General features: G+C 38.6%; 1 protein-coding gene across 3 annotated transcripts in view; it reads left to right on the top strand.

Moving 5' to 3' along the window:
- Nucleotides 1–24826, top strand: part of cdh12.S (cadherin 12, type 2 (N-cadherin 2) S homeolog) — a 435062-nt gene that overhangs the window by 243712 nt on the left and 166524 nt on the right. For 2 of the 3 annotated variants that reach the window (XM_041567647.1, XM_041567646.1), the window contains 2 exons: nt 12563–12824; nt 13546–13631. The exons of the other annotated variant lie outside the window; for it this stretch is intronic. The gene's annotated coding sequence lies outside the window, so the exon portion shown is untranslated. The remainder of the gene's footprint in view (nt 1–12562; nt 12825–13545; nt 13632–24826) is intronic. 3 annotated transcript variants of the gene reach the window in all.

Here is a 24826-nt window from a genome sequence, read left to right as displayed (position 1 = left end):
AAACTGTGTGTCAGAAACAAAAAGAATTACAAATAAAGAAAGACATAAATGGAGACACTAAGGGGCCGATTCATCAAGGGTCGAATATCGAGGGTTAATTAACCCTCGATATTCGACTAGGAACTAAAATCGCTCGACTTCGAATATCGAAGTCGAACGATTTAGCGCAAATCCTGCGATCGAACGATCGAAGGATTATTCGTTCGATCGAAGGATTTTAATACAACGATCGAAGGAATATCCTTCGATCAAAAAATCACAGGCAAGCCTATGGGGACCTTCCCCATAGGCTAACATTGACTTCGGTAGCATTTAGCTGCTGAAGTAGGGGGTCGAAGTTTTTCTTAAAGAGACAGTACTTCGACTATCGAATGGTCGAATAGTCGAACGATTTTTAGTTCGAATCGTTCGATTCGAAGTCGAAGTAGTAGTCGAAGGTCGAAGTAGCCCAAAAAACACTTCGAAATTCGAAGTTTTTTTAATTCGAATCCTTCACTCGAGCTTTGTAAATCTGCCCCTTAGACACATTATATATATATATATATATATATATATATATATATATATATATATATATATATATATATATATATATATATATATATATATATATATATATATAAACCAAGAGAGAAAGAACCAAAGGGACTTATCCCCACACTACATAGGCCTGAAAAAATATGTTATTGAAACCAAAATAATAATGATGAGTAGCAAAATAAAATAAAAGGCAATTTTTATTCACCACCATGCCATATTGAAACCAGTGAAATTAAAAACATTTAAAATAATGAGCAGCGCTGCATATGGAAATGAAGGGATCCCTTCTAAGAGGACAAACCCAGAAGATGGTTGTGTTAACCAACAAAGGGAAAATTAGCATGCAAATGGTTTGGGAACGACAGCATGTCAGTATTCCCCTACTTCATGTAATATGAAACGGATTGGCAAGAAAGGAGGGGGGGGGTTTGAAACCCCAAAGTCTCTGGTGTTTGAGGGTCAGTAATTGAATAACTCCAATCCGAGGGTTGATGCTTGCTAGGCGTGCTGGGGCTTCAAAGGCCGGGAGAGAGGGTTAATTCGCATCCAATGAACACTGGCGATTAAGCCGTCAAAGTGAAAATGTCACCGCATATGTTTCCAAGGGTAACCCAAATGTTCGCAAGTGCCACTGCTTCTTGTAACGGTTCTGTAGCCCTCATATAAAATGAAATTATACAGACCGTCTCGCAGATTATGCTCACAGATCAGACCGTGGTTCCTTGGAGCGGATGTGCGATATTGATGTCCTTGACCTCCCCCAGTCACGCCAGCATACAGTCTAAGGAGGGACCCCCCACAGCCAGTGCAGCGCCGAACCTCGACAGCTGTTTCGCCACAACGCGTGGCTTTGTCAAGAGGCCGAACGGCGGAAATGTTGGGGATTTAAAAGTGATGTCACGTGACTCGGTATCCTAGCTACATAAGAATACTTTGTATTCAGCAAGGTTATTGTGTCCAATTGAATTGTATCCACGGGTACCTCAGCCTAACGGTAATTGTAGCCACCATATTGAAACAGTGTAAGTTCTATATCCTCTGTAAGGTAGATCAAATCCGTTTCCAGTGCGGATTACTGTCGATTATAACAAGGATGTTCATGACTGTGTTTGGAATACCCGAAAAGGGGAGGAAAAAGGGGGGAAGAACATACAATCCAATATATGATATATAAGTTAGTCAGATAAACATCCATGACTCTTAATCAATAAATTAGAATACCGTGGGTAGGATATGATATGGCATGGTGATGATATAATTTCAAAAATATTAATAAGTATAATAAATGTATTCAAAATTATAATAATCGTAAACTAAGCCCATATAAGAGCATATTTGCAATACCCTATAAATGATGAATATAACCAAAAAGAAATCAAAAACAAACAAAAGAAAAAGAAAAAATGCAATCCAATAATGAACATGATATTTTTGAAATTATATCATCACCATGCCATATCATATCCTACCCACGGTATTCTAATTTATTGATTAAGAGTCATGGATGTTTATCTGACTAACTTATATATCATATATTGGATTGTGTGTTCTTCCCCCCTTTTTCCTCCCCTTTTCGGGTATTCCAACCACAGGCATGAACATCCTTGTTATAATCGACAGTAATCCACACTGGAAACGGATTTGATCTACCTTACAGAGGATATAGAACTTACACTGTTTCAATATGGTGGCTACAATTACCGTTAGGCTGAGGTACCCGTGGATACAATTCAATTGGACACAATAACCTTGCTGAATACAAAGTATTCTTACGTAGCTAGGATACCGAGTCACGTGACATCACTTTTAAATCCCCAACATTTCCGCCGTTCGGCCTCTTGACAAAGCCACGCGTTGTGGCGAAACAGCTGTCGAGGTTCGGCGCTGCACTGGCTGTGGGGGGTCCCTCCTTGGACTGTATGCTGGCGTGACTGGGGGAGGTCAAGGACATCAATATCGCACATCCGCTCCAAGGAACCACGGTCTGATCTGTGAGCATAATCCGCGAGACGGTCTGTATAATTTCATTTTATATGAGGGCTACAGAACCGTTAGAAGAAGCAGTGGCACTTGCGAACATTTGGGTTACCCTTGGAAACATATGCGGTGACATTTTCACTTTGACGGCTTAATCGCCAGTGTTCATTGGAGGCGAATTAACCCTCTCTCCCGGCCTTTGAAGCCCCAGCACGCCTAGCAAGCATCAACCCTTGGATTGGAGTTATTCAATTACTGACCCTCAAACACCAGAGACTTTGGGGTTTCAAACCCCCCCCCTCCTTTCTTGCCAATCCGTTTCATATTACATGAAGTAGGGGAATACTGACATGCTGTCCACCACATAACTTTGGAAATTTTTGCTTTAGGATTAAGATGGACTTATTCAACTGAATCCCATTGAATTATTGCACTTTAAAACGTACATGTACAATCTCGTTCCCAAACCATTTGCATGCTAATTTTCCCTTTGTTGGTTAACACAACCAGCTTCTGGGTTTGTCCTCTTAGAAGGGATCCCTTCATTTCCATATGCAGCGCTGCTCATTATTTTAAATGTTTTTAATTTCACTGGTTTCAATATGGCATGGTGGTGAATAAAAATTGCCTTTTATTTTATTTTGCTACTCATCATTATTATTTTGGTTTCAATAACATATTTTTTCAGGCCTATGTAGTGTGGGGATAAGTCCCTTTGGTTCTTTCTTTCTTGGTTTATATATTGTCAATTTAGTGGACACCCCAACACCTGAAGTCTGTCATTATCTCATTAAGCCCCATCTGAGTCTTTTTTTGCATATATATATATATATATATATATATATATATATATATATATATATATATATATATATATATAGTCTCCAATCTATAGTGCCACTTAGTAATGGGTGACATTTTTCACGAGGTTTCACAGCAAAAAAAATGCCCACAGACTTCAATCTATTGTGTGCTGAGAAATTCACTGCTAAAATGTTCTTGGTTTGAAAAAGTTGCCATTTAAAAATACACATTTATTTCACAAATGGTAGCTGTTACAGGAATTTTCCGATTAATTGAAAAGGTACAGATTCACCCATTACCTAGTGCCACCCATGCATTGCAAATTATTGCCAGAAATACATTTGTGGCTGTGGAGTGGAAAGTGTTGGAAAACAACAGGCAGAGATTGTTCCAGTGGATGTCACTTAATGCAGGTGTGGTGTGTTGTTGCTTAGCATGTTTGACCTGTAACCCTGTGTGTTTTTTCTTTTTCCTCTTCCTGTGTATGCTGTCTATGAAAAGTTCCTGTTGCAGACACGTTATGCTGAAGTGTTTATGCTGAGTTCTATAAAGCAACCAAGTTACTGTTCGCACAGAAGTTGGTGTGTCTGTCCTCACTTACAGAGAAGCTGCACATGCAGTTCAAATCAGCTCTCTGCTAACAGAAAGATGATGTAATATATTAGTAAGTAGGGGGCGCTTTATAACAGTGTTTAAAGGAAAAAGTCTATGTAGAAAAAATGGGAAAAAATCAATTTCCAATTAAAGTTGGAGTCTGTGGTCCCAGCAGATCTCAATCAGGGATAATCTTATCAAACAATCAATTGATGTGGTGCTGCCACTTCAAAAGAACTGGATGGTAAAGCCAGGAGTGATCTAAAAATAGATAAGAAGGGCGCACTCCTCTCATGTAAAACCTTCATAAACAATTAATTGTAGACAAAATGCAATATTAAAATTACAATATTTGCAGGCATCAATAGCATATAACAACACAATTGGAAGATTTGATTTCATCAATGTGCTTTCCAAAGATTTAAGTCCCAATACCAGCGCGTTTCGTCACTCAAGGTGACTTCTTCAGGGTTAAAAAAATAATTTTTTTAGAGGCAGAAAAGTCGCTCCGCTATCCAGCAGTGATATTCAGAGTCACACAGTGGATTCCGTATAAATAGTGCTCCAATTACCATCAATCAATTTTGCCCACAAGTAAAATGACTTCTGTTGCCTCAATCTGGCGAATGTTCATGTGCCAGAAATTACAACCAATCAGGCTGATTTCCAAATGTTTAAGTCACAGGAAGTTCCTCAGTGCTGTGGAAGCCGGGCAACACTTCCTGGTCATTACATTGCTGCCCACAAAAACAATGTCCCTTAATGCTTTAATTTAATGCAAAATTTTTAGCTCATCTGGCTTAATTAAAACTGTGAATGTCTAGAGGCCATGCACTGCTTCCTGATCATTTTGTTGTTATGGTTACTAATTCTTAGTTTAGACCACAAATGCGCATGTCTATGTATATTAGCGTTACTGTAGATGCCTAGCAACGCCTTCCTATCAGTCATGGAGCTCTACATTGAGGGACATACTGTATATTCTAAGCATAGTTATCAATTTTTGGGACGTTTAAATCGCCTATCTTAGTAATAATTGCACTCTGATATTTGCCAACAGCGGAGCATTTACAATAAACAATATATGTACATTAATTGCATAATTTCACTAAAATGTTCCTAAATCTATCTTTTAATTTACTCTTGGTCTGTCTTATGTATTGTAATTTACAGCCACGGGTAAGTATATAAATAACAGCATGGGGGAACAGGTGATGTGTTGTTTGATCTGAAAGATTTTACCATTAATAGCAGAGGTAATCTCCTTACAGCAATGTACAAATTTCAAGTGATACAGCGTTTTCTCCCACATCTATACATGCCTGTGATATGTGAGATAGTGGGTTGGAGATTTATTTTAGGGTCTTCTCCCAATTTGCTAGAGGCTAATATATTTTTAAAGGCACTAAAGAGTCCATTAATGCCAAGGCATCCCCATAACTTTGATAGCTCCCACAATCCAGTAACAGCCAGTTTACCTGATTTTCTGTCTTTATGGGCCCTCCTGCCTTTGCCTTGTAATAAATATAAAATAGCAGTTTAATTTTTAATCAGTTATAGACTGATAAGTGATCCTAATTTCCAGTACACTTTAGGTTTATAACATGCAAATTAGACAAAATAAGTCACTAAAGAATACAAATACATTAAAAAAAGAATGTCAAATACAGGAAGTAAAAAAAACATGCTAATAGCAGAGGGAACACTGTGGACCAGCTTGAATTCATGGAAAGACAACCAATGAACAAGCAAACTGTACATTTATATTGTATTACACACAGAAAAGTCATCACAATCACAATTTTAAACATCATTACTGACAGTTGCATTGACTTTCTATTCTTTGAGTTTATAATGTTGAATACTTGAGTAACAACTGGAAAGAGGGTAAGAATAAAATCAGAATAAAAGGGGCAGCATTAAAGCATACAGCTGAAGCTTACAGTATCTTTAAATTGTGCTCCAATATACTTATCGTTAGCTTTCAAACATATTGTAAGGGCAGAATGATGTTACTTAAATTATACAAATATCTAGGTAAGCGTGTCTTGCAAATTAAATGTTTTTATTTCAACCAAAATCCACAGAATATCCATTCGGCAGCAAAAGAACTGGTTGGTAGTGAGATATTTTCAACTCAAACTCCCAACTGTTAATTCTGCAGCTGTGACAAATGATATCTAAAAGTTGTTTTATACAGACAAACATTGCAGAATGCTTTGAAATAAAGCAGTGGGAAATAAAGTTGTGAAAAGCAGGATTCTGAAATAATAATTGAGCTAAAAAAAACTTGTTTAGCCCAAAGTGATACCATTTTTGTTTTCTGAAGTGCTGATTTAACCGCCATACATTTTCTTAGTGAAGTTTGACCCACCATAATGTATTTGTACAACAATATTTGAACTTTTGCACACTTGATATTTCCAATTGTTACAAATTCTTTTTTTGTAAACCTCAAAGCTTGGTGCCCTTCAGTTACAAGATCACAGACCTTGGCTTGAATATTGTTAGCGCCTGAACATTTCAAGTTGTTCTTGATGTTCTGAACAGGGGAGCTCTCATATAAATGATGTGAATGATCAGTTCAGTTTTACTTTGTCATATCTAGCAACCAATTTAATAGTCGTTATTTTTTTTTCCCATTTCCAGATTTGCAGTGGTTTATGGCAAATATAATCTCTATTTCCCTGTTGAGAAGTAGTTTTGTGTTCCACCATCGCTAGGAACCATGACATTTTTATTTAAACTGCATATCCAGTAGCCAAGATTACATTTTGTTATGCTGAGGCAAACAGCTCATGTCATTACAGACTTCCAACAATTTAGATTTAGGCATAACTGCTGAAAGCAGGCATTGCGATCTTTGTTTGAAATGAATCTTCCTTATCAGCTTTTTTATTTTTTTGCAATTCTAGAATTGCAGGATGTCCCTCTTCTGCAAGTGAAAAAAAATTCAAAATGCTGAATAGCAATAGGACATCTGCTTTTATACATTTAATGGCAATGACAGAGATACTGATTGCACTATAAATTCTGTTTGAGACATATGCTGACAACATGGCTTGGTACTGATCCACAATCAGAAGCATTTGCAATCGCCAGCCTTAACAGTATTATATTTTAAACTGAATGTGTGAAATGAGAGTTGATTAAGTTCTCTATTTTTGCTTAAGTAAGTATATTTTCTTGTAATATTCTTTTAAAAGGGGCAGACATCTGTTCAGGAATGGAAATGCATACATTCATATGCACATATCAAACAACACGTTTTAATGTCATTTTTATTGCATTTATTAATACTCCAATTAATATTCCAAATGGTCTCAACACATACTTATATAGTATACTATAACCCTTTTTCTGTACCCTGAAAGATGTTCAATTTCACACACAACTTTTTTTTTTTATCATAGGGAGTCCACAAAGGCTGATGAACATTTTGCTTATGATAAACAATATGTAAAGGATAGGATATACTGTAGCTTCACTTGTACATAGCATGTTGTTTTGCCCCTGACCTTGTATGTTATGGGTTGAATATAAATCTTCTATATTCTATATGACTAGCTTGTAACCAGTTATGTACAAAATGAGTGTTTTTTTTCCCTTTAATAAGCATAAGGAACTTAATTGAAGTTTGTTTTCACAACGTCTACCTGCACAAAAGGCAGATTTTGGAGCATAAATGTTTTTTTATCTGAAGGTACAAGCATTTTCCTTGTTAAACAAAATTGCCGGGGAACTCAAAAATAAAAATTTAGTGGTCCTAGTAATCTCTTCCTTTATCTAATCCTGAGGCTGGATGAAGTATCACCAAATTAATTTCAGCCAATCCCAAGTGTGCATGCAAACCAAGGCAAGAATGGCCATCCTTAAATGCCATTCTAGTGTACAAATGTATCAGTGCTTTTAAAGGAAATGATTCTGCTAAATTGTAATACACATGTTTAGAAAAGTAAGCAATATGGCTAATTTTTAGACAGAAGGGTAACAGAGTATCATGGGTAAGGAAAAATATTATAAATACATATAAGAACAGCACAACCTGTTTTCCCATATGTTCATTCATTTAAATATTATTATAGGTTGTTTTGAAAAAAAAATTGAAAGCATGCCAAATGACTGGTGGATTATAGTAAATTTAATAGAGTGTCTTCAATCTAGAATTCTTGCATTCTCATTTATTTTGTCTTTGCTGAAAACTAACACCTACAGTATATTAAAGGAACAGTTAACAACTGGGTAAATAGATATGCTGTTGAAAAATAAAAGAATGTTTGTAATATAGTTAGTTAGCCAGAAATGTAATCTATAAAGGCTGGAATGAACAGATGTCTAACATAACAGTACACAACTCCCCACTTTACCTTTCAACTCAGGGATCCCCAATCATTTCTACTAGTAAGCCACATTCAAATGTAGAAAGAGCTGGGGAGCAACACAAGTATTAAAACGCTTTGTAGGAAGTGGCAAATATGGGCTGTGGTTGGCTGTTTGGTAGTACCATGTGGATTGGCAGCCTGCAGAATTCTCTTTTTGGTAGTCACATGATGTCTTAAAAACTTGCCTATCAGGAATTCAAAAATGACCACCTGCTTTGAGGCCCCTGGAAGTAACATCAAATAGGTTGGTGAGCAACAGGTTGGGGATCACTGCTGTAACTCTTAGTTAGTCAGTGACTTGAAGCCAGGGGGGCACATGGGACATAACTGTTCAGCGAGTTTGCTTTTGAGCCTTAGCATTCAGTCCAGATTCAAAAGCAAATGTATATACTGTATATTTCGTAGCACTCTTAGTCCCAATATATAAGAAAATATAATGTTATCATGCTGAAACAAATTTCAAAGACTCATGGATAGTATGTTGTGCCAATTGATTTTTGTGTTTAAAATATACTTCAGAAGACCAGGCTTATAAATACTACTGAACTATCTGTTTACATGTCATATAATATATTTTATACATATTTAGCATCTTATAAATGCTATTTATCTTATAAATGCTACTGAACTATCTGTTTACATGTCATATAATATATTTTATACATATTTAGCATTAACATAGAAATATCTGAAACACCATGGGAACTTATGATATACTGTAGAGTATCCACCAGGACTGCACTGCATGAACCTTGTGCCACCCAGCAAATTCTCTCTCTCTACTTATGATCAAATATCAAGAATTATTTAATAATTTGAAGTATAGGGTTAAAGCTCTCTCAGAAATCTGTTGCTATGAGGGTAAACTTTAGACATGCCATTACATTGCTTCCATTTCAAATTGATTCATATTTAGACTGGTGCAGTGTCAAATACTGCAGTATCCCTTATGCCCACTATGTACTACTGCTCAAATGACACCAGTCAGGAAGAGAAGGCCACAACTAAAAATTAACAAAGGTTAGTATATATGACCAACCATGTGTAACATTAGTTACCTGAAACTGTAGTAAATCAATGCCACGTATCCTCCAAGAGGATTGACCCTAAGCTCTGGGTGAAGCCTTGTTCCTGCCTCATATCTATGGTCTCATCCAAGACTGGAACAGTGCAAAAATTCACAGAATCAAGTCACCCCCACAAACTTTGTGAACAACAATTACTTTGTTCACTTTGTGAACTACAATTACTTTCTAAATTGCATAGGGGTATGCTACTATGCTTTAAGTCCTCCCTCATGTATAATGCAACTAGTAAATTGTCATTACAGACTAAGAAAAAGCTTGTAGCTTTATGATTTATAACAGAAAACAGGTACACAGCTGGTTTAGTTTCCATTCAGTTGTTATAACAGCTTGTTCCACATTTATCATGATAAATGTAGCATGTCACATTATACATTTCCTTTAAGTATCAAATTGGGATTATTTTGATTCCCCTTTTTTGTGCAGTCTTTTGTTAGTAGTCTGTTGCTGGGGAGAGTAAAAATGGTTATGACAGGGTGGGCTGTGGGTGGGACTTACTGACTGTGATATTTTAGTGTCTTGCATTTATGAAAGAGTAAAAGGAAATACATTCCTCTGGAGAGCTAACCCAGTACAATCAAGTGAGCATTGATAAGTTTATTAAAGATGTATAGTTATGAATCTTTAATACATTTTTACTTGATTTCACATTTTAAGCTCTCTAGTGGACCTTATTTGCGTATACACTTTTATGGGGCTCTGGTAAACCCAATCCACTGTATGAAGACTGTTAACTATGTGCAGTAGAAATCTTTGACTAGAATCTGGTAATATATTTAGGAAAGCTCATGAGAAGGCTCTGAACATACAGCATTTCAAAATTGTACACAATATAACCAAAGGGTGGGGAAAATAGCATCATGCTCCTTAGTAAGCCGCTGTCTGGTGAAGGTGATGAGAAGTGTAACAGAAAAGAATGAGATTGCTCTTTTACCCTAAGTTCTACATAAACAATATCCAGAAAAACCATGTTATCAGATATTTTTGTTGGCTGTTTGTAAAAATCAGCTCAAACTTAAGGATTCTGTCCATCTTGGACATCCATACTGTCAGCATTGCAGTGGCCTACTGCTGTGTTATAATTTTTCAGTATGTATTGTGAGTTATTCGAGCTAGGCTTACTGTATGTGCTAAAATCAGAAAATTACATAGAAACACAGGGGGTCTATATTGCCAGTCCAAGATAAGGCAGCTGAGTGTTAGGGACTTGCCCCCATTTTCAAGGCACCATTAAATCACTATTAAACAAAATGTCCCAAAATTCAAAAGTTTATTCAATCAGTATCATAATGAATACCTATGATTAAGTATCGGAGGGTAAGAAACGTGTATATGGTAAAAGAGCAGTATATTTGGGCATTACATATTGCATGAAGCATTTGAGAAGTACTATATTTCATTGTGCCTAAGCGTCTATATGATTTATTTAAAGCAGTCTCAATACAAATCACCCTCAGCATACTGAGATTTCACTGATGATTAAGGTAATACTTCTCTTTGAATGTTTTAGATTTTTCACTATCCACATTGCAGGGATTGTAACAAGGACACACTTTTTTCATTGGTCCAGCAGTTACTCATGATAACCAATCTGCCTATAGCTTTGATTGTCAATAACAGTTAGAATATTAAATGGAAAGGCTTCATTTCATTCTATCGATTCCAGGGCAGGAATGCATTTTGCAAAGTTTCTAGGAAACATCCTTCCTATTTAATATACCTGTTTAATATATCATTTTAAATGCTACAGTCATTAGATGTGCACTACATAAATCCCAAGGAAAATATATTTAGCCAAGACTAAATATATTTAGCCATAAGCAGCACTATGAATTTTTTGCTAGTACAGCACTTACTTATTTTAATTCTTTGCACTTCAGCATAATTTTTCTAATTATGTTCTTTTAATAAGCTTAAAAATTATGAATTAAAACTATGCTGCTTTTAATGTGAGATACTTAATTTAAAGAATGCATTATCACTTGAGGTAGAGTTGTAAATTAATTCTCAGCCTGGAGCCTAATGCAAGAGGGACTTTCAACCAGCAACAAATCAGTAGAATTCAATGCAGCCAGTAAAAATATGTACTTCTCCAAATATTACAAATGTCTTACAACCACTCAACTGTCAGTATGAAGCATTTGAAATACCTGTGTTGCCATTCTGTTTGAATCTGTCTAAATGTTATACTTTAGTGGATGTGGATATGAAGAACAATGCACATTGAATATGTATCATGCAGAATGTGCACATAAATACATATTTCTCTTTTCTGGGAGCCATAAATTGATGACAGTGACAGGTGTATTGACTTCTGTCGTTTGCCCAATAAGTTTGCAGCAATCCATATACTTGGCATGTCATTGTTACATATACGTGCAGGATTTTACAAATGACGACATTTTGTTACATATACGTGCAGAATTTTACAAATTACGACATTTTGGCAAAATGCATTGTAGTCAAAAGAAAGACAAAATAACATTGTGGTTAAGACGTTTTGAGCTTGTAATAGCATAAATATTGCCCGATATTGTTATAGAAACTTCTTTCCGCTACACTACAACTGTTCTTAGAAAAAAACAGGCTTCCATGTTGTGAATAGAGATGAGCGAATTTTTTTTTCCACATTTCGCCACCTGCTAATTGTCTTGCAAAACTGTGGCAACAATTTTCTGCAACAAAAAAGTCACCAAGACAAAAATGTCACCATAAGAAAAAAATGCCCATTGACTTTAATGCATTTAGAGGGAGAAATAAAGTTTCACAAAAAATTGTGTCGCCTATTGAGTTTAATGCGTTTTTGCGCCGTTTCACTTCGTTTTTAGCAGTTTCCCAAAATTTTTTGGTGACGTGAAATGGGTCAGATTTGCTCATCATAATTGTGAATATCTTGCAAACATACTGGTGATTTCTTCATCAATATCATACATCTAAATATTCTTCCAGTTGCTCTTGCCAGAAATTCTCCAAATCATTTTGACCTGTAGTGAATGCTACGTGCATTGCAGTAAGGTAGAAATGACTGAAGGGGTTTGAAAGTGAATATTTCTCTGCACATTTTGCTACCATGATGCTAAAACAACATAAAATATGTTCTTTGTATGACACATATAAGATATCTGTTAATGTGTTTGATAATGCTTTTATTCATTATTCATTATTTTTATTTTGTTTCAGAACATTTCAACACATTGGTATTTTGAAATGGATCAGAATGCTGTCTTTTGAGAATCAGGCCTTATTTCTTGGTTTTGTATGTCAGCTAAATATAAAACTGTGAAATGCATTATCTGATAAGGAATTTATGAAACCATAAAAGATTTGCTGGCACAGAGCATGGACTCATTGGAGCTGTCAGTTATGATGGGCTTCTCAGACTCTTTCTCCTAGTAATACTGTACATTTTCCATTCTGAAAGGAAGTCTTTAAAACCGAAAAGGTGAGAAGTCTTGGGAACAAAATTACTTTTCTAAGTTTAAATAACAACTTACTATACTTCAAAAGCCACTCTCACCCACAATGTTCCCTAAAAAGTACATTTATGGATGTGTGTAATGAATCCAACACGTGCTCAAATTATAGTGTACAATAACATTATGCTCATATTCTGTCTTATATAGTGGAAACAGACTATAATTATAAAATAAATAAGCAATGCAAAAATGTTCCTACAAAGTATATAGAAGCAGAGTAACAGGCTTTTGCTTAAATGTTTGTTATAGCAGTGATTGTGAGATATATTTTGTAGTTTCTAGGTAGCTAATTGAATTATGTTGCATTGACTGATTCTTCAACAATGTTGAATACTTATTTATGGCTAACACTAACTACTTTTTGTTCATTAAAATGAACACACATAATGATCAAATGATCTATTTCTAAGTGGTGTAAGGCAGGATAAGAAAACAAGAATTTAATTTATACTCTTCTGTATACACAACACTCCATCTGCTCTCTCGCTTAGAATATGTACGACTAAAAACTCAATATGTATGACTAAAAGCCATACTGGACATCTTTTGAAAAAATAATTAAAATATTAGCATTTTAAAGTCTAAATTCACCAGACCACAATTGTTTATGCAATAATTATTACAGACTTAAAATACACATTTTGTGGCTGAAATGAAAATGTTCTCTTTTCTATCTTCTTTTTTCAGAATTTGAATTTTCTGATAATTTGTTAAAAAAAAATGATTGAAGCTGTTCCTTGAAAAATAGATAGGCAACTTCATCTTGAAATTATGTAAGTGCCATAATACTACGAGTTGCAAATGGTATGCCTAGTCTAGTAGCCCACACAGCCAATCAAATGGTTGCTTCCAAACCGGTGACTAATAAATGCTACCTGTTTATTGTTGCAATGAGTTGCTAGACATGTGGCAAGCTTTGTGACTAATTTCATAACCATATTTTAGATGTGGCCTTGAAGTGACTGTTTTTGTTTTGAATGAAAAGAATCAGTTTGAAATAATGAATATTTTAAATGTGTTCACTTTTTTTGTGTGTGTTAAGTGGAAGACCCCCTTAACATGAATAAATTATAAGCATATTATATGCTTACAGGACATTTATTATTATTTCCATAAAATGTTAGGTTGGGTCTTGACATTATACATAAACCATGAGCTGTTAATATATCTGGTTTAAAAAATGTAGAAATGAGAAAAGAGCTATAGACTACAGTATTCACTTACTACTTTACTAGGCTTCCCTTTTCTACACAAAGGGGGCACTACTTGAACTAGAACCAAAAATAAATACTATATCCACACACAGGGGTAAAAAATATAACCACAAAGGAAATACCAGTAAGCTGATGGTATAACCATGTTATTTAGATGACAGCACCTTTCTGAAAATAAAAAGAGTTGGTAAAGAATATTGTATTATTATTTTTTGCTCTTATGCCTTTAGTGACAGCCTTCTGAAGATGCAGCACATGTGTTTCAAAGTTTAAAGCTTTTTCTAATTAGTGATTAACCAAGCAACATGGCAGCAGATAAAAAGTGAAGTATTAATCGACAAGTTATTAGGGGGAAGTATGTAAATTACTGCAGAGAAGGAAAATGGCCTGGCATTTAAAGCAAGCACACTGGCACACAAGACTGTTGTTGCAGGTTAACCCATGCAAAATAATTTTTAATGCGGAATTGCAAGGTTTTGGGGCATGCCCCTTTGTAACATAATCCCTGGAAGCTTTTATTGGGAAACATGTAACGTATTAATTTTGTTGCATGATTATTTATAATATGGAATTCTAAGATACAGTATCATGGCCATAGACTGCTTAATGTTATAGAGATCCCTGTGACTTTAACTAGGACTGAAAGGTTGTGTTTGGAAGGCATAAGAGCTTAATTACATATGCAGCTGCAAGCTTGGTCATGTCAAAATCCATTCTATACCATTGTTGTGTGTATTTAAACTATTCATTACTTGCCCCATGTACTTTTTTGTGTTTTTTTCAACCCACCAACCCACCAATCTGTTGAAAAATGTATGTTGAATAATCACACTTAAGTGCACCAATTGATGTTATTGCCCTAAAAGAGGTGTCCAGCTTTCCAAGTGCAAGTTTTTTTTAACATCATAACCTTTATTGCAAAGATTGAACATGACATACAGTTATACATACTGTGAAGTTTGGGGGATCACAGCGGGATTGTTAGCATAAATGCAGGCCACTCCAAGGTGAAAAGAAAAGTAGTGCGTTTATTTTGAACACAAAGAGCTTCCAGCAGCAGTCAAAATGCAACAGACAGAAAAACAGCTTCATTCAGCAACATAAAGTCCAGCAATAAACAAAATAGCTTTCTTCAGCGTTTTAAGGTTTCAGTACCCCAAGGTACTATCCAGGCTTGGTCTGTGGGGAAAACACCAGGAAAATATCCCCCTGGCTATCAGGCCCCCCAGGTCTCTCAAAATACAGCCATTCCAACCAAAATCCAGCCCAGCCCTCCTGTGCAGCTCCTTCTTTCACACCCTGCACACCTGATTACCTTAAACACCCCTTGGCTGTCCAGCCCACCTTCTGGCTGCTTAACCCTCTGGTGTTTCTTAAAGGGAACATTCTTAAATGGATGGCTCAGTACCTAAAAACCGGGGATACATATCTGCCATCCACTATAAATCCCATCCGGCTTGTACAATACCGACATTGTATTTATGGTATTAAACATTTTGCAAGGTACATTCAGTTTGTGAAACTAATTTAGCCTGTTGTCATTCGCATGTCATACTTATATAATTGTTCATATGTGAAACAGATACAACAAAATAAAACATAATCAATCAACTAAAATTGGAGTCTGTGAAACGTAACCTCTCACAGTGGGGGTTTTAAAGGGTAAAGAGCCTTTTCATGTCTACTTATCTACTAGGAAGAGGGCCAGTTTCTCCATATTAAGTCAAATTTTTCAGAGGAGTGAAGTGAGTTAGTGAACAAATATTGCATCCTATCAATGTAGAGCTTCATTTGTTCCAACCAACCTTTGTGAGTCGGGGCTTCTGGACTTTTCCATCCCATTGTTATATGGCTGCGGGCCTGGAAAAGACTTTGCCTAATTGTAGTCAATTGATATTTGTTATATTGGAAGCTTTCGCCTATGTTTAGTATAGCCAGTTCTGGGGTGGGTCGTATTTCCACCGATACTGCATTTGAAATAGTACTGAATACCTCACGCCAATAAAGATTCAGGTTGGGGCATTCAGACATTATGTGTATAAAAGAGCGGGTATTTACCTTGCACCGGGTGCAAGTTGGTGGATGTTGTGGATTCATTCTGTTCAGCCGCACCGGTGTGAAGTATGCTCTATGAATTATATATCATTTTATGATCAGCATTTGGCGAGACAAATCTAGGGGCTTCTAAAGCATCCTGCCATTCCTCGGCTGTCAATGTGTCTATCATGTTTACAAAAGTGTTGGTTGTCTTGCAGCTCTAATATTCTACAAAAGGGGGGTTTACCCAACTTAAAGGGGTCAGCAAGGAATACATGTTTGACCTGCTCATACAGTAAACAGGAAGATTCTGAAATTCCTAACTCCTGTTGGAGTACCACAAACGGCTTGAGTGACTTGTCAGAGATAATGTGATTAATAGTCGTTATTCCTTTGCTAAACCATGGCCCTGCGGATTCTATGTTTTGGAATTCTTTGAGTAGATGGTTGTTCCATATAGGGGTGTCAGGGTGCTTCGTTTGGGTAAGGCACAAAGATTGGGCATGTAGCCACATTTTTTGACCTAGTAGTATTAAAGGGTGTTCTTTGCTGGTATTTCTACCTGTCTTATTCCTTAGCAACATTTGCATAGTTGGCATCCCCGGTTTCCCGGTCGACTCCAAAAGAGTTGCAGATAGACAGCGTGGGTCTGCAGTGATCCATGGTTTGATGTGAGCAAGTTGGGTAGCTAAAAAATAAAGCTCAAAGTCCTGCAAAGCCGCACCCCCATGCAAAGCTGATCGCTTTAGGATTCCAAGTCTTAATCTGGGTCGTCCTGCTCCCCATATAAAGGGTCCCATTAGTTTATCTAAAGCTCAAAAATAGCTTGAAGGGATGGCTATAGGAGAGTGTGATAGTATATATAGGATCTTAGGGAGAATGGTCATTTTTATCAGACTAATTCTGCCTTGTGGAGTAAGTGGAAGTGAGGCCCATTGCTTAAATTTGGATTCCACCTGGCCCAGTAATGGGGACACATTCAGGTCCCAATAGGATGTCGTTGGTAGTGAAACCTCTACCCCCAGGTATTTACATTTTGAGACCACAGTCAATGCAGGGGTAAGGGGAGCATTAGATTCAGGTCTGGAATCCACTGGAAGCACACTAGATTTGGATTTATTGACCTTTAGGCCCGAAAAATTACCGAAAGTGGTCAGAACCTTTGTCAGTCATTCCAATGATTTGCCGCTATCCGCCAGGTAGACAAGGGAGTCATCTGCGTACAGTTGAATTTTCTCCTGGATAGGCCCAAGTTTCCATCCAACTATTTCTGGATCGTTCCTTATAACGGCCACTAGAGGTTCGATTACCATAGCAAATAGGAGTGGGGATAGAGCAGCCTTGTCTTGTTCCAAGCGTAAGAGCAAAGTGAGGAGAGGATACACTGTTGATAGTTACAAGTGCTGAAGGTTTCACATATAGCAGCTGGGTAAAAGCTAGGAATTTCGGTACGAATCCCCATTTTGTCCATCACCTGCCACAGGTATGCCCATTCGACTGTGTCGAAGGCTTTAGCAATGTTCAGTGCCACTAACAGTCTATTTCCTTTGTTGTCATGATTCGTGGACAAGTTTGTGTATAGCCTCCGTAGATTCACAGCTGTGCTTTTGCCAGGCATAAATCCGGACTGGTCTGGGCCAATAATGCTTTCTATTGCCAGCATAAGTCTCCGAGCTAAGATCTTAGCAAGAATTTTGGCGTCCCAATTCAAAAGCGAGATGGGTCTGTATGAGCCACATTCCTGTGGATTCTTACCAGGTTTTGGGAGAACAATAATTGATGCCTCTCTCATTGATGGGGGAAGTTCCCCACTATCTAGCGCTGCTGAGTAAACAGCTAGTAACTTGGGAGCGAGAGTTGTAGCATAGGTTTTATAAAGTTCGATGGGCAATCCGTCTCTGCCTGGTGACTTTCCATTTGGGAATGCCCCAACAGCTAGCTCTATCTCGTCAACTGTGATCTCAGCGTCCAATGCAGCTCTCTGATTAGGGTTTAAAGTTGGCAGTTCAATTCCTGCTAAGTAATGCTAAAATTGGTGTCTATATGGCCCCAGCTGGGATTTATACAAGTGCTCATAGTAGAACCCAAAAATACCATTGATTTCTTTGGGGTTATCAGTGACATCTCCATTCATGGACCGAATCAATGGAATTATTGGGGGGGGGGGGAGTCAGCTCTGGCCAAGTGTGCCAACATTTTCCCAGTCCTAGCCCCCTGCTCAAATATATTATGTTTCAGAAACATTAATTTCCTTTGGCTAATGGATTCCAAATATTTGTGGTAGTTGTCCTGTTCTCGTTGCAGTTTTAGATGGGCATCAGGCGTACGGGTTGCGACCACCTCTTGTTCAGCACGAGTCACCAATTCCTGCAACTGGGCCTCTTTGATTTTAGTTTTTGTTTTGATCACGTTGATCTCTCTTATATATGTTCCTCTCACGTGGGCCTTAAAAGCATCCCAATTTATCAGACCTGTGTCAGGGGAAGCATTAAGCGCAAGATATTCCTGTAAAGAGTTGCGGATTTCTTCAGTTTTCCCCACAATACTCAGCCATGCTGGATTAAGACGCCACCCTCTGTTGGAGGTCTGATTTCCCCATGACCATACTATCTCTAGCGGGGCATGATCCGAGATTCCTCTTGGGAGATATTCAATTCGATGAATGAGTGGTAGCATTTCTCTGGACATTAGTACTAAGTCTATTCTAGACAAGCAAAGATGAGACTTGGAGTAGCAGGGGTATTGCCGTGTGGAGGAGTGGAATATTCGCCACATTTATAGTAGATTCAAGGAGTGCAGGAAATTGAGCTTATGATTTACACCTGTACCTGAGCCATCCTGTCTCCATCTATCTATGGCTGGGTCTGGGGTGGAGTTAAAGTCACCTGTGATTAGAATCGTGGATTGGGGGAATTACAGGCAGTAGCTCGTAAATTCCAAAAAGTATGTCATCAAGAATGTAAATGGGGGGGGGGGGTATAGATATATCCAAAAGTATGTCATCAAGTATGTAAATGGGGGGGGATATAGATATTGGCTAGCAAAAATTCCTTTGAAAAAAGTTTACAGTGAAAAAAATAAACCTGCCTTTGGGGTCTACTCTAATGTGCAATAAGGAGAATATAACTTTTTTGTTGATTAATATAGAGCAGTGATCCCCAACCAGTAGCTCGCGAGCAACATGTTGCTCCCCAACCCCTTGGATGTTGCTCTCAGTGGCCTCAAAGCAGGTGCTTATTTTTTAATTCCTGGCTTGGAAGCAAGTTTTGGTTGCATGAAAACCAGATGTACAGCCATCCAGAACCTCCTGTAGGCTGCCAGTCCACATAGGGGCTACCAATAGCCAATCACAGCCCTTATTTGGCACCACCCAGGAAAATTTTTCATGCTTATGTTGCTCCCCAACACTTTTTACATCTGAATGTTGCTCACGGGTGAAAAAGGTTGGGGACCCCTGATATAGAGATTCCTCTTGTGTACACCGAGTATGTGGAGTGGTAGTGCCAGCCTACCCATGGTTTTTAAAGGGAGAGGATAGAAGATCCAGTTAGGTGAGTCTCTTGCAAGAAAAGAATGTCTGGATTTAGCTTTTTGATATAGGTTAGAGCCGTTCTTCTCTTGATTGAATCATTAAGTCCCCTAGCATTCCAGGAAATTAGTTTTACGTTACTCCCTATGGTGGTTGGTTTTACCTGTTGGCTCTTGATAGAGTGCCACTGTTGGTTACTGACAACGTAGATACTATCTGTTTCACACAACATACCCCTTTTAAAAAAACAAAACATCAGCATCAATTTGTAGTTATTGTTATCAAGCAAAACGAACACAGCAATGCTTACCCCTAACACCCTTTCCTACCCCGTTGCTCCTATCCCCAACTTAGGTGCCAATTTTCCCAAAACCAAAACAATGAAACCAGAGTAGATCTAGCTCACAATTGAGTAGTTACCCTGAATAAATGAGGGGAGTGTTGAAATGTTCATCAAGTGCTGCTACTCCCTGACAATCTATCATGGGACTTAACTGTCCGAGGGGCATGTAGGGTATCCAAATGGTATAGTAATGACTTGCAACAGTCGCTAAGACAAGCAGCAGGGTTCCAGTAAAAAAATAACATTCCCCATATAATAGGATTGCCAGGTAGCCTGACTGATACATTGGGTCACAGCAATTATTCCCATTGTCAACGGTTTGTCCTAGGGCCATAACCCAAGTAGATGAGACAATAGTTCACAGGTAATTGCAAAGAGAACTAAGTCAGCTTAGGGATGTTAGTCAAAGTTAGGCTACCGTAGCAGTATATGCCAATCCTTACTCTGGAGTTGCTGAGCGAATACAATTTGACTAAGTGACTTCCTCTAACAAAGATTAAAGGCCTATTGGCGATTCGTAAAAATTAAGGGGAATATAGTTACCATGCTGTCCTGGCCGCCGACTGCTACATAGAACAACTGGAAACCAAAAAAAAGGGAGGAAGAAAGAGGAGATCTCAAGCCTCCGCACATTGTCGGCCCAATGAATCCAACCAGGAGCAGGCCTCTGCCGGGTTGTCGAAGAATTTAACACCCAAGGTCGTTTGTATCCGTAGTCGGGAAGGGTACATCATGGAGTATGGGATTTCTCTCTGCCGAAGCCTTTTCTTTACATCCAGAAATCTTGCCCTCATCTTTTGGAGTTCAGCGGAGAAGTCTGGGTTTATAGAGACCTTGGAGTTATTCAGCTGGATTTGACCTTTAGCGCATGCCACTGCCAGTAGCTTGTCCCGATCCTTGCAGTTATGAATACGTGCTATCAGAGGCCTGGGCGGGGCACCGGGTATCGGTGGCCTAGATGGTATTCTGTGTGCCCACTCCACCGAAAAGGCAGGGGTTAGGGAGTCTGCACCCGCCCATTCTTTCAGGATTCTTTCCACAAATGACTCCGGGTGATCCCCTTCCTCCCTCTCTAGCACTCCGACCAAGCGAACATTACTACGTCTTTCCCGGTTTTCCAGGTCATCTACTTTTTGCCGCCATTGCTCCACTTGTCTTTGTAAATCCTGAGTGGATTGCTGTAGAGGGTGACAGGAGTCTTCTAGTGCCGAAACCCGGGCCTCTGCTGCTGACGTGCGTTCTTTAATGAGTTGCATGTCATGTTTGATCAGTGATAGTTCTGCCTTGAGTTCGTCCGCTGTGGACATAATGGTAGCTTGGCAGGATTGTTGGCACTTTTGTACTGCGGTCAGCAGATCTTGCAGAGTGGGCTGCGGTTGCGGGACCTCTTCTTGCGATGTACTGTCTTCTGCAGCAGGGTCTTGCAACATCTTGGGGTCAGAAGCCGGCGAGGCCTTGCGATCAAATTGCTCCAAGCAAGTTGGGATCTCAGTCTTCTTCTTACTCTGTTGGTTCCTGCCTGCCATGTTAGACAAGAGTTGCTGTTCCCCTTCAGATCTGGTCTTCGTCACACAATTAGCGAATGTATCACAGGATATATTTAGGGCATACGGAGCTCACTTGATATGTGTTCTACTCCATGCACAGCCGGGCCTCGTCCCCACTTAATTCCACTTTAGAACTGATTGCCATATAAGAGGAGATAGACTGTCCATGAAGGGTTAATAGTTGTTGGGGCCTCTGTTGGGGTTAGGTATATTCAGGTATTGCATCAGAGAGGCCTTGAGTGCTGGTCTCTGTGGCCTTGGGAAGTATTCTATAAGCCTGCAGTGTGTGGGCTGAGTTACAGGCTGAGTAGAGGAAAGGCTTAAGCTGGAGGTATGAGTATTGGGCATCCCCGGGGTCTCAGTGGTCACCCATCTCTATTATACCTCTGTGGAGGTTCTCCTGGGTCCTCAACCGGAATCTGTGCCTCCTGGCGAGAACTGCGCTCCAGGTCACTAGCGGCACGGGTCCACGATCACGCGAGTCCCCGGCTTAACTTGGTGACAAGGCCGCAACCTGATCTCCGGTTTGGGGAGTGCTACGGACCTCGTTCTGGTCCAGATTTGATGCAGATCGCCTCTTCCACTAATCGGGAGCTAGTGGTGAGCTGGTAGAGGTGTTTAAGGTGGTTAATTCAGTGTGTGCCCCGGGAGTGCCTGCATCGCACGTCTGTCCTGATGGCCAGATAGCCACGCCCCCCCTTCCAAGTGCAAGTTTCATCAAGCTGTGCAGCAGACTTATGCATGAATAATCACCCCTAAACTCATATAAATGGCTAATGCTGGAAATTATGTAATTCTGAAATTGACAATTATGGTGGTAAAATGAAGAGAGAATGAACAACACAAGTATAACTTATCGTCACAAAGAATCCCAATGTCTATAAAGTGGTCCAGGTGCTCCAGCCTCAGACCCTTAGCTAAAGGGAGAGGCAAACAGAAACAATTGGGTATCGAGCACAATGGAATGCTAATCTAAGATGTAAAAAATAACCAACAGCAATATTATGAATGTTTATGGTTAGAAGATCTGGCCTGAAGGATCATATTCACAGCACAATCTTTACAAAACCTTATAACCTTCACCCACAAAATTAGTGTACAAAAAAATCTATGTTCATGTTATGAAATTCAAATGTAAATTTTAGATTTAAGTGAAAGCTAAGTAAAAATTAAATATACTTAAAAGTAAATGAACTTACATAAAGGGTCTTTATCACTGTATAGGTCTGTAAATTCTCAACATGGCATGCAAAGTCAAATGCATTGGACACAAGTCCATAGGTGGATGCAATTACATTGAAATAGTGGGAGAGGGAAGTTGCATTTTGGGCAAAAAACATGGTGAATTGCATCTGACATTGAACTTGGAACAATCATATATGACCCCATATTGTGGAATGCACAGCCATCTTTGCTTGTTTGATTTCTATGGTTAAACTTACACCACAAATGCGAGTGTAAATTATGTCAGTTCCAATAAGACAATATACTGTAGATGGCATTTGCATATAGTTCATTGAGCATAATTCTGTTAATTACAGGCAACGTGGTGCCAAATTAATCAAAGCAGGCTGAACCTGCAACTGCTCTTTTCTTTTGAAACTGAGCCCTATAGTATGGCACTGCCTTTCATAATCCCATCCTATGATGGTAACCAAGTTGTGCTTGACATTTGAGATCAGATGGATGGGAGTACGAGTGGACACTCTAAAGCCCAATTTGGAGCATCTTTCATTGACTTTATTACAAGAATATACAATATCTACTCAAGGTACTTGAGTGTTAAAAGCACTGTCCTTGCACTTCAGTATAGGTATATCCAGGGCCACCATCAGAAATCACGGGGCCCCATACAACAAATTTTTTTTGGGCCCTTGTCCCCACCCCAGCACAACCCAAAGCCCCACCCCAGATTCCGCCCACACCACATTAAAAAAGCCACACATTCATCTGAGCTAAAACACCCCCCCAACAAGTTATAAAAAAATTATATAGAATAAGTTAAAAAAAATTAATTGGTGGCCAGCCCTCCTTCCACAAGTTATAAAAAAACATTGGTGGCCTGGACCCCCCAAAAGTTAAAATAAGTCATTGGTGGCCAGGGCCCCCTTAAGTTAAAAAAAAAACATTGGTGGCCAGGGCCCCCCATAAGTTTAAAAAAAAACAAAACATTGGTGGCCAGGGCCTGCCTTAAGTTAAAAAAAACAAAACATTGGTGGCAAGGGCCCTGCTTAAGTAAAAAAAAAAAGAAACACTGTTACCCAGAGCCCCTCTTAAGTTTAAAAAAAACATTGGTGGCCAGGGCCCCCCATGAAAGTAACATAAAAAATATTGGTGGTTAGGGGGTTAAAAAAAAAACATTGGTGTTCAGTGAAACTTACCTTTAAAGGTCTTCTTCATTCTCCTCTTGTTCGGCTCGATTCGTCAGCTTCGAGTCCTTTCAGATCCTTCCGACGGCTTCGGGTGCTTCCGACGGCTTCGGGTGCTTCCGACGGCTTCAGGTTCTTCAGCCAGCTTCGGGTCTTTCTGACGGCTTCGGGACTTTGCAGCGGCAGAGGCTTTTGAATATTCACAATTTAGGAGGGCCCGGCAATCCAGGAAGTTTAGAACCACGGGCCCCTCTTCATGCTTTCAAGACTACCATGCCCGGTACAGCTGTACCTGCTGTACCCCCCTGATGGCAGCCCTGGTTACATCAATCATTATCACATCCATCATGCCTCATCTAATAAATAGTGTGCAAGTGTGCCTTGGGTGCAATTATGCTCTAATTCTGTAAAAAAAATGCTGCATTGTGGGTAAAAAAATGCTCCTTTGTATCTGAAAATCACACTTTGTAAAATGAGGGGAAACTTAAATTAGGTGATGTAAAATTAAGGTTTCACTGAATATACATACGGGGGGAATGTAATAAAAGTCGGTAACGGAAAATTATGCCTTTGCGTGAACAAATTTTGCTTTGCGGAAATGTAATATTGGAAACTGTTTAGTAACCACTTCCAACAGTGCAAGACCGTTTGTGAATTTTATAGTTTGCACCAATGCGCAGTAAATGTAATAAAACTTCTTACTAAAAAAGTCGTTATGTTTGCTACAAAAGATTACGACACCTTCAAGCACTTATTAAGAGTGCGCAATTAAAATTTGCAATGCAATAACAGTTTAAGGAACAATATTACATTGTGAGATGTGGATTTTTAGTCTTATTGGTGTGAATTGTTTTGCTCTTTGCGACTTATTACATTCCCCCCCATAATCCCTTTTTATTATTTTTATACCACTGACATCATTCCATGAC

Source organism: Xenopus laevis, chromosome 6S, assembly GCF_017654675.1.
Source record: "Xenopus laevis strain J_2021 chromosome 6S, Xenopus_laevis_v10.1, whole genome shotgun sequence".
In the NCBI taxonomy this organism is placed as follows: Eukaryota; Metazoa; Chordata; class Amphibia; order Anura; family Pipidae; genus Xenopus; species Xenopus laevis.
The sequence above is the reverse complement of the archived record's forward strand: the minus strand, read 5'-3'. Positions and strand labels throughout refer to the sequence as shown.